Source organism: Ctenopharyngodon idella, chromosome 8 (assembly GCF_019924925.1).
Source record: "Ctenopharyngodon idella isolate HZGC_01 chromosome 8, HZGC01, whole genome shotgun sequence".
NCBI lineage: Eukaryota > Metazoa > Chordata > Actinopteri > Cypriniformes > Xenocyprididae > Ctenopharyngodon > Ctenopharyngodon idella.
Genome location: NC_067227.1, coordinates 8260219 through 8271169, shown reverse-complemented (window position 1 = coordinate 8271169; position 10951 = coordinate 8260219). Strand labels below are relative to the sequence as shown.

Here is a 10951-nt window from a genome sequence, read left to right as displayed (position 1 = left end):
TGCTGAGCTGTGAGGTTGAAACTGAAGAGGAAAATTTCAAATTGTCATGCTCTCTTTGCAGCACCTGGCACTTTAAGCAACTGTATCATACAGGCCTGCAACCAGTCACGTATGGGGAAAAAATGACATTGAACGAACAGCCGTAATTAGTTTTAATGACTGATTAGGGTTACATAATTTTTCACAACACACTAAACAGATTTTCTATTAAGATAATGTGCATCAAACAGAGAGATTTATTGCTACTAAAGTTCTAATAGATGGATCCCATTCCAAAGTATGATGATAATTACATTAAGTGTCATTTTTTCCTTCTCATTTTGGCTATTTATTATTTTAAAGGAGAGAACCATTCACAACAGTCTAAACGTAGAAATAAATGAATCTTCCACTGTCTGAGTTGCTCTTGGACTCTGGCAATTGGTGCCTGGTTGGCGCATGAACAAATTAGTCTGGGCAGAAGTTATTGGTACTTTGACACTGGTCCAGCTTTCCTCACCCAAGTACCGATCTTGACAATTTGTGAAGCGATTGAGAGAATTGTCTCAGATGAGATTGAAAGGTCAACTTTTAACAAAACCAAATGTCCCATTATGTCCTGATCTTGTCAACATTTTGAAGAAAGTCCATGATGCATCTAGGCACTATACTACCTGCCAAACTCAAACATGAGTGAACTGACTATACTGAACAATATGAAAGAGAGAGTACACTAACACAGATGAACTAACACAGAACAGAGCATTGTCCCACAATTATAATAATAATAATAATGATTTTTGATGTGTCTTTGCTTTCCCTTTCATTTTGCACAAGCACTTTTTGCTTCTTTCTTTCTCTCTCTCTCCACCTCATTAGTCAAATATATCAACTCTTGAAAAGTTTCCACTGCATAATGCATTTCCAGTGCCAGTGTTTTCCTACTGCAAGAGAGTATTTATCAATTTCATTCAAACCAACAGCTGAAAAATGCTAGCTAATCATTTTTCCACATTTATCTGCAGAAAAATGGGTTAAAATTGGGTATAATTCCAACGGCGTGAACTGAATTCTACCTTATTTTTATAATTAAGTAAGGGAACTGCAGTTGTGAAAAAGTAGTGAAAGGTGACTATTAATAATAATAGCTGAAAAACAGCAGCATAGTAATTGTAAATACACTGGTTTGTAGCATAAGTTTTTTTTACAGTTTACTGCACTTTGTTATTCTTCTAATTATTTTCTTATAGCAGCTAATAAACCGGAAGACTCACACATTCACAGAAAATTGCGGAGCCCCTAAAAGGACATGGTGATGAAAAAATATGAGATAGGAGAAAAAGTATATCAATCCTTTTGCATTCCCCTGAGAAACTTTGCATTTGCTTGCAAAAACCTTTGCAACTTTTGCATTCCCCTGAGAGACTTTTTATCAGAGTACTCAAAAGTACTCAAAAGTTTTGTGAGCGAACGCAAACTTTCTTGGGGGAACACATTTTGTGAGTGAGTGAGTGCAAAGTTTCTTAGGGGAACGCAAAACATTTCCAACAAAACGCAAATGCATCGTCATCTCATATTTTTTTTTTTATCACCATGTCCTTTTAGGGAATCTGTAGAAAATAGTTTGCTTCCATGCTGCAAAGTATGGAGGCTAGCGTTTCTTTTTTGAGGGAACGTAAAACAACGTTATAAAAAGCTTCATAAGAACTTGATTTTAATAAATTGTATGTAAACGTAAATATAAAAATAGTTTTTGTTGCTTGGTGATAGTGAAAGATACATGCGGTTTCATTTGCCTTTTATTTGCCAACCCAAAAACCATGCAAACATCAAATGTAATTGGAACATGACTTAAAAAAAACAAAAAACAAACACAGAGCGGGGACTTTGCCTCATTTTAGAAGTCCAGCTTCAGTCTTTGCCAGATGGAAAGCATCAGCAGAGGCTTTTGTCTTCCAGCTCTACAAAATTCTCAGGAGATGCGCACTGATGCTTCCCTCTGGTCTGCAGGGCCATGGGCTGTCAATTCAGATGTTTGAGAACCTCATCCATAATAGACAGATTCACAGGGACGGCCTCCTCAAATGGCCAGCTGTGTGTTTTTGACTCCAAACGTTAAGTGGTGAACACAGATGCAGATGACCCAGAGGAACCCATGGCCCAAATGAGTCGTCATGATATCACATCCAATTATGCATGTCAAACAATCTGGAAATAATTAGTGGATGGTCAGAGCAAGACAGAAAAAACAAAGCAATAGTTCTCATTATTATTGTCAGCAAAGGTTTAATGACACTGGACTTGCTTGCAGTTAGGAGACACAACCTAATTGTATTTGACACTGTACAAGAAAATAAATATTATATCTTGCAGGAGGAAAGCCAAGAAAATCTCTTATCAGTCCACACTGGATTTGGCATCCTTGAGTGGATTTGTGCAAACATCTCAGACAGGTTATCCAAATGATTGAAGAGACTGGTACAGTTGTGTGTGGCCTTGCCTTGGCTGTAGAACTTTTCATATAAAGCCAAGTATTTTTATTATTTATTATTATTTTTTATTCAAACCTCAGGTCATTTTCTTCCAAATTACAGATTATTTTACTACTAGAAAGTCATGAACAACTTTGAAAAATATTGGTTTTGGATGTAGACATCACTGAACAAAAGGAATGCATTGCAAGCTGCTGTGCTACATAAAGTTGGTTTGATTTCCATAATTTATTTGTAAAGTCAGCGGTAGTCTGCAAAATAAATAAATAAAATGATAATAAATAAATAATCTGTTTATTAATTTTGTTTATTATATAATAAAAATGTATCATTAAAAATATAATAAACATTCAAAAATAAATATATAAAATATATGTTATATAAACTATCATAGTAAAAATGTAATACTTTTTTATTTAATATAGTTTAAAATTAATTATTTGTGGCACAGTCCACAGTAATCTGTTATGATTCTAATTTGTTCTTGGCATTTTCATTCCCAAAAATGAAATCACAGTATTTCCTCAAGTAGTAACATGGTTGCATTTTTGATGTTATGTCCTAGTTTGGATAGGTTGTTTACCTTCACTTCCAAATCTAACCACGTACAGTGGTGTCAATTCTACAATTCAGCAGTGTCATAAACAGACACAAACACGTTTACTGTACTTATCTAAACAGGACATCGTAACAGTCATGTTCTGTTTTGGTTTCGTTTTCACTGAGTTTTTTTCCTTAGGTGCATCTCTATCAGCTACCTAGGTCAGAAGTCAGGGCACTGATCAGAGAGTAGGCCATTTTAAAGGGATAGTTCACCCAAAAATGAAAATCCTGTCATCATTTACTCACCCTCAAGTAGTTCCAAACCTGTATGAATGTCTTTCTTCTGCTGAACACAAAGTAAGATATTCGGAAGAATGTCAGTAAGAATGTCATCTCGCCCTGACATTCTTCCAGAGATCTTCCTTTTTGTACAGCAGAACAAAGAAATACATACAGGTTTGGAACTACTTGAGGGTGAGTTTTTTTTTTTTTTTTCGTTTTTAGGTGAACTATCCCTTTAAGGGCTGTCTCAATCGCAAAATCCTTCCAGGTCAATGAAACGTTCGCTCCCTAAAAAGTTCCATAAAAAAATCCCTCACACCATGCAATGCTGTTCCTTTAACAGAAGTTCTGAAGTGTGAAACATAAATCATGTGAGCCAATTATTTATACAATCCATTATTTAATTATATTTCAGCATAAACATACATCACTAGACAGGTAATGAACATAGTCTAGCTAACATTTATAATTTATTTACGGCTGAAATGTTGCACGTATATGTAACAAGCAAAGTATTTTTCACAATGTACTTAAAAAAAATAATATAATAAATATATCAGTTCTGCTGTTGTTCATAAATACCAGTAGTGATGTACAATGAGTACGTTGTCATGGCGCCAGAAATATATTCATCAGTTTCCCAATGTATAGTGAGTACTTACTGTCTTTACCAGTGCCCGCATTAATGCACGCAACATACTGATTCACGACCTCAGAAGCTAGGGAGCAGATTGAGATACACCTTTTGTTTGTCAGTATGGTTTCCAATTGAGTTACACACCTGGTTATTGTTCTGTTAATTATCATCCCTGTGTATTTAAGTCCTGAGTTCTGTTGTCTATGTTTATGTTTAGATAGCATTTTCTCCTACATTTATTCCTGTGTTCTTCTGTATATTTTGGATTGTAGATCAAGACTGTTGGATTGAATCTTCTTGATCACTCTTGCTTGCTGATCAGCATACATGACAGAACACCGAACCCTAAAGACGAGTAGCTAGAAAAGAGATGGAACAACCATGAGTTCGGCTTCTCTGCCACACACAAGTGGTTCGCTCCCTTGAGGACTACACCCGTGAGTTTTTAGATCTGGCTCACCTGAACCACTTGCCAGATACTTCCTGTGCACTTTTTATTACATCAGCACCTTAGTTGTCTAAGTTGTCTAGGGAAGGTCCTCGAGGGAGTTTTGCCGAATATGTGGAGTTGGTGTTGGTGCAATGTGGTTCCCCTCTAACTGCTGGATTGAATCTTTGTCGCGCTTGCTTGCTGATCGGCATATGTGACAGACATGACATAGACTTCCATTATTTTTATATAATATATATACATATATATTTCCTAGCATTAGTCCAGCTCATTTGCAAGATCCGCTTCATCGCAAGTATCCACACACACATTGGATTTGGCACAGGTTTTATGCCGGATGCCCTTCCAGACGCAACCCAGCACAGAGAGTTCTGGGACACACTCACACACACTCCTACGGCCAATTTGGCATGTCCAATCCACCTAACCTGCATGTCCCCGGAGGAAACCCACGCTGACATGGGGAGAACATGCAAACTCCACACGGAAAGGACTCATGGCTCAGCCGGGGGCTCGAACCGGAGACCTTCTTGCTGCGAGGCGACAGTGCTACCCACGCGATGAAATCTGGTTTTCGAAACCAGTGAAAGTTAGTTCCAAGGTTTTTAAAATAATTAAATAAGCAAAAGTTTAGACTCAAGAACAACTGGAACCGAAAATAATTTCTGTTAAAGAAAATCAGGGTGGGACACAGACAGAGTGCAGACAGGCTTTCATGATCTCACTGTCAACTGATCTCACACAAAACATTTATGCTTTAGTGGTCCAACCACAAATCTTCCCCACTGAACATACCTGCACATCCAGCCAAAACTGCACTCCATCAGCACAGCAACCCACTTTTACCTGCCAAGGTACAGGGACAAAATCATTTACTTGACCAATTCATTGAGGCTATGAGTGAAAAAAATCTGTAAAATTGAAGTGCATTTGATTAAAAGTTCGGTTCCTATTAGCCAAGATGCCAATATTCCACGACAGCTGCAATTTCTTTTGTGGTGTATTTCACCCTCGCAATGTGCAAACCATAAGTTACTATTAGAACTCTTTTTTTTGAGAGTTTTGCTAAAATTAACATATTAAACAGTATTAAGTGAAATAACAATTTACATGACTCCATCTGCAATAATATTTGCTGTTCCTCTCTAAAAATTGGTTGTGTCAGATCAAAATTGTCCAGTCCTAGGGAGTGAATAGCACTGTACTGTTTTATATCCATTTCTCACACTGTATGGTGTCTAGTGCCATGCCATACGTTTCATTCCCATGTCCTATTGGCATTGCTGTGACATTTACCAGCAGAAAAAATATTGTCATATAAAGCTACATTTTCCACATGGTTCTTTGTTGTTTACATATAGTCATGATCTTACAGATATGTGGATATTCCTGTTGACTACATCATTTTATGATGTTATTGCATTTTTATCTGCAGCTGCTTGGTTTTTCAGCACCAACAGCTAAATGGATTATAAACTGCTCTTCTTTTTCCAATCCCAGTAAGGAGAAGGATCATGTTCAGAGCCTTTATGAATTCAGTTTTCCTTTGCTGAATGTGATGTTTTGACATTTCTATCGATATAATGCCGTGGGCAAAATCAGTATTGTACTATAAAGATGTTCCAACGTGTATATGATCTTTGGTAAAGTAAACTGACAAGGACACATATGTCAATAATTTGGCTGCTTTGGTCTTTTCAAGGGGCCGCTTTATTAATGACCAGCCACAATCACATGGGTTTATGAAGCGGAGACTACACCAAATTACTGCCGCAATTCATCATGCGGTTGAAAGTCTGTCCTGGGAAAGGATTAATGAGGTATGAGTCTCGGCTCCAGGCTTGACAAACTCCAAACAGGAGCTGTGTGCTGGGCACACGGTGAAAGCCTTATACTGTCGCTCATTCAGGGTTAGTGCTCTGTTTTCATTTATTAAAGTAGGAGGTAAAAAAAAGTCTTTATGATATGTCATCATACAGAATGGTTCAGATTTTGGCGTGTTGCATGTTTGATGGTAATGATTTGCTAACATCTCAGAATAGCTTTAACTATATTGCCAAAAAATAGAACTATTTTTGTTTTATTTTTCAATGTAACGCATTGCTTCTCATAAAAAGTAACTAAGCAACGCAATTAGTTACTTTTTTAGGGAGTAACGCAATATTGTAATGCATTATTTAAAGTAACTTTCCCCAACACTGCAGATCATAATGTAAAAATCTATTTAATTACATCTATAATCTTTAGACTGTCACTCTGCTGCTGTCACTTCTAATTTCCATTACTAATGTGGTAATGACAACAGTACAGATAGATAGATAGATAGATAGATGCTATTCACACTAAGTACACATAGCTATAGATGCTATTTACACTGAGTGAAAATAGCATATTTTCTTAGCGGTAGATGCTATTTACACTATGTGCAAATAGCTGTAGATGCTATTTACACTAAGTGAAAATAGCAATATATTCTATTTACACTAAGTGACAATAGCAGCATTTTCTTAGCGGTGTATGCTATTTACACTAATGTCACAAATAAGACTCCGGCAGTTCCTTCTGCTCGCCACCAGAGGGATCCCTCTCCTGAATATTAAACCCCTTTGAACTACATTTCCTTCTTACATACCTGTCACTGATTACCCTTGCACCTGACTCTCATCAGTGGACTATTTAAGATGGTCTCAGACTCTACCTTATTGCGAAGTTTTGTTTTGCCCTGGTGAACACCTCTGAGTGTTTTTTCCTGTGTCTTGCCTTCCCATGGATTACATTTGGACCGTTTATTCTCTTTGTGATTCTCTGCTGCCTGCCCTGGACTGTTTTCTATCGTGGACTGATTTTTGATTGTTTGCTGCCTGCCCTGACCTTATGCCTGTTTCTGGATTACGAGCTGCCTTATCTCTGCTGCTGTGTTTGCTGGTGATTGACCTTGATTGTATGACCAAGTTTATAATAAAGCTGCAAATGGATCCTCACTTCGCTGAAGCTTCTTTACAACTAAGTGCAAATAGCTATAGATGCTATTTACACTAAGCGAAAATAGGAATATATTCTATTTACTCTAAGTGACAATAGCAGCATTTTCTAAGCGATATTCTATTTACACCATGTAAAAGTATCAGTTCTTTGCAATAAGAGTAAATCGTAATTAGATGCTATCTATACTTTATGTTGGCAGACACTATTTTCACCTCAGTATTTTCATACATTAACAGGATGCAATAATATCATAGATTGTAAATGATTATATTTATTAAAATTATTAAATGGATGCTGCCTTAAAAATAAAAAAAAATCCCAACACCTTCCCCTAACCCTACCCAATAAACACTTTTAATATTATTAAACACTCGTTTGCAGTTTATTTCCACTTTTAGAACATTATTTTCATTTTTATAGAAAATAAATGCAAGCTTGGCAAAAGGCAGATCTGAACCTGCGTTCATTGCGTTAAAAGCCAGGTCTGCGAGCCTTACTCGCTACTGCTGCGCCACTGAAGATATTAAATTCAGCATGTCTTACTTAAAATTTGAGTGGCCCAACCAGACATTTGGTGGGCGAAGCTGATGTAAATAGCATTTTGCACTTAGTGTAAATAGACACTCCGATAATTTTTTTTGTTAAGTCTATATGGCACAGTGAGGGTGAAGCTCAAAAGAAAGAAACTTGTAAATTTCAAAGTTCTAAATCTTTAAAAAACAAATATATATATATAAACATTTTTTCAATTATTTAAAAAGTCCAGTTAGACAGAAATGTTCCTCGTATGCATATCTGCATCCTTAGGCTTGCCTAGATGAGACTTGGAATGAAAGTTTTCCATTGCTTCTTGTTTCTGGATAGACGTCCTCTTCAGAACCATCCTAATCACTGGCTTGCTAACTGAACGCTGTACTGATAAACACTGGTTTGATAATGTTATTATTAAAATATCACAGATGACAAAAGCAGCCTTGTTTCAGGGCATTTCTTAGATACCGCAAATACCCTGACTGTTATTTTCCACTCCAGGACAGAACGTCTAATTGTCCCCTTGATTATATCCATTAGCAAGGGGGAAGCAGGGGCCCCTGGGATCCCAAAGCTGAGAGGACACAGTTAAAGTCCCACATAGCAAGACATTTCCCTCCAAGATAATGCCTCTCGATTATACTCCAAAATCCCTTACGTAATCTGAGGGGTGGGGATTTTGTAGCAGTATACATGAATTGAGAAAGGCAAAGAAAATTCCCCCTTTTTCCTTTTCCATGTGCTTCTGCGCAGCACTAAATGAGTCTGTGTAAGAATGCAGGTCTGTGTTTTCTCATGTATTGAAGAGTTTAACACGTCTGGATAGAGCAGCCCAACACCTGTGTGCTAGAGGAGACTGATATTGATGTAATGTTAGATGCTGCTCTGAAAAACTGCACAGGCTGAATGCTTCATCCAAGGATCTCCTGTCATTATGGTCAGCGTTACACTCAACAGCAAGCATGCACTGACTTCCAGCTTTTTTCATGAACTAAGCTAGCGCAGCAATCAAATGCAATCTCTATCTTTTAGTTGATGGAGAGCAGCTGTTTACGAGCTTAAAACTGAGGAGGTGTGAAATGTGTTAGTTCTTTTTATGTGCAGTAAAAGTAAGCTACAGTGGAGTTTTTGGTCACACTTTAGGTGTCCTTAACTACTATGCACTTACATTAAAAAACATTAGGTACAATGTACTTATTGTGTTGTATTGCAAAACACCTTTGCTGCTACAGGGGTGGGATATGGGTAAGGTTTGGGACAGGTTTAGTGGTGGGTTAAGGGGTAAGAAAAGGGTCAACAGTATAATTATGGATGTAATTACAGAAATTAACTACAGCTGTAATTACATGAAGGTATTTTTTTTTTTATAAAAACAGAAGTACAATGTAAAAACATGTATGTACACAATAAGTGCATTGTATCAAATGATTGACTGAAATGTTATATGAAGTGGGACCGAGTTTTCTATGCACGTTGCAAAGACGTGGTAATTCTCAGAGGATTTTGGTTGTTCAGAGGTTAAAGCACCAGAGTAATAGAATAAAGAGTTTTATTAAAGGATTTTAATTTCTTCTGAAATTACTTTGGATAATTTTAAATAAAAACAATATTTATTTATTTATTTTTTGCATATATAGTCACATACATACAGTAGATTATCTTTTACAAAATAATGGCCAACTAACTGTATTTCCCAAAAGCATCATTAGCCAAACCAAACCTGTAAGACTTTCGTTCAACTTCGGAACACAAATTAAGATATTTTTGATGAAATCCATGAGATTTCTGGCCTTCGATAGACTGCTACACAATTACCATTTTCAAGGCCAAGAAAGGAAGTAAAGACATTGTTAAAATAATCCATGTGACTACAGTGGTTCAACCTTAAATGTTATGAAGGGACGAGAATACTTTTTGTGCACAAAAAAACAAACAAAAATAACTTTATTCAACAATTTCTTCTCTTCCATGTCAGTCTCCTGCGCAGTTGACGTTGTAAACACAGTGCAGTGGTCAGAACACCTGCTCATTATTACACATGCGTCGTGCCGCTCACGTGAACAGAGTCGGCCAATACTGAGCAGGCGTTCTGACGTAGAACCTGGAAGTGCTGCACTGTGTTTACTATGTCAACTGCGTAGGAGACTGACATGGAAAAGAAGAAATTGTTGAATACAGTCGTTATTTTTGTTTGTTTTTTGCACACAAAAAGTATTCTTATCCTTTGATAATATTAAGGTTGAACCACTGTACTCACATTGACTATTTTAACGATGTCTTTAGTACCTTTCTGGGTCTTGAAAGTGGTAATTGTGTTGCAGTCGGTCAGACACCAGATAGCTCACGGATTTCATCAAAAATATTGTGATTTGTGTTTCGAAGATGAACGAAAGTCTTACAGGTTTTGAGCAACATGAGGGTGAGTAATTAATGACATAATTTTTTTTTTTATGTGAACTAACCCTTTAATAAATCCTTATCTTGAACAAAATAAGCAAGCTGAAATTCAGTACAATCTGTATCTTTTATTTCACATATAATGTCATTTACATTTTACATCTTTTAGTTTGTCAAAAGATTTAAAATGCCATTTTTGAAGAGTGCGCATGTGCATATATGCTCTGGAACGTATGCAAAATAACTTTGATAACGTATGAAAAATTAATTTGATCTCAAACTGATTCATTAAAAGAACACCATTAACCAATGTGGTTGAACAAATTTGGCAATAGGGTTTCATCTTTTTATTTTATTTTATTATTTATTTATTTATTATTATTTTTTTAAATTGAAACGACAGGCATGTTAAATAAGTTAAAAATTAAGTGCAATATACAGTAATTGGTCCCACTTTATATTAGGTGGCCTTAACTACTATGTGCTTACATTTAAATTAATCATTTGATACAATACACTTAATGTGTACATACATTGTACTTGTGTGTATTTTTAAAAATACCTGCAAGTAATTACATCTGTTATTAGTTTCTTTAATTATATTTATAATTATAGTTGAACCATCCCTTATATCTTAAAACATCCTTAAACCTA

The 10951-nt window shown here is 36.2% G+C and overlaps 1 long non-coding RNA gene across 1 annotated transcript in view; it reads right to left on the bottom strand.

Moving 5' to 3' along the window:
* Nucleotides 1-1760: 1760 nt before the first annotated feature.
* The window catches only part of LOC127517554 (uncharacterized), a 68234-nt gene continuing 59043 nt past the window's right edge, over nt 1761-10951 (bottom strand). The window contains exons 3-4 of the long non-coding RNA XR_007931279.1: nt 5180-5230; nt 1761-2187 (exon numbers count right to left, since the gene is read on the bottom strand). This is a non-coding gene — a long non-coding RNA (uncharacterized LOC127517554). The remainder of the gene's footprint in view (nt 2188-5179; nt 5231-10951) is intronic.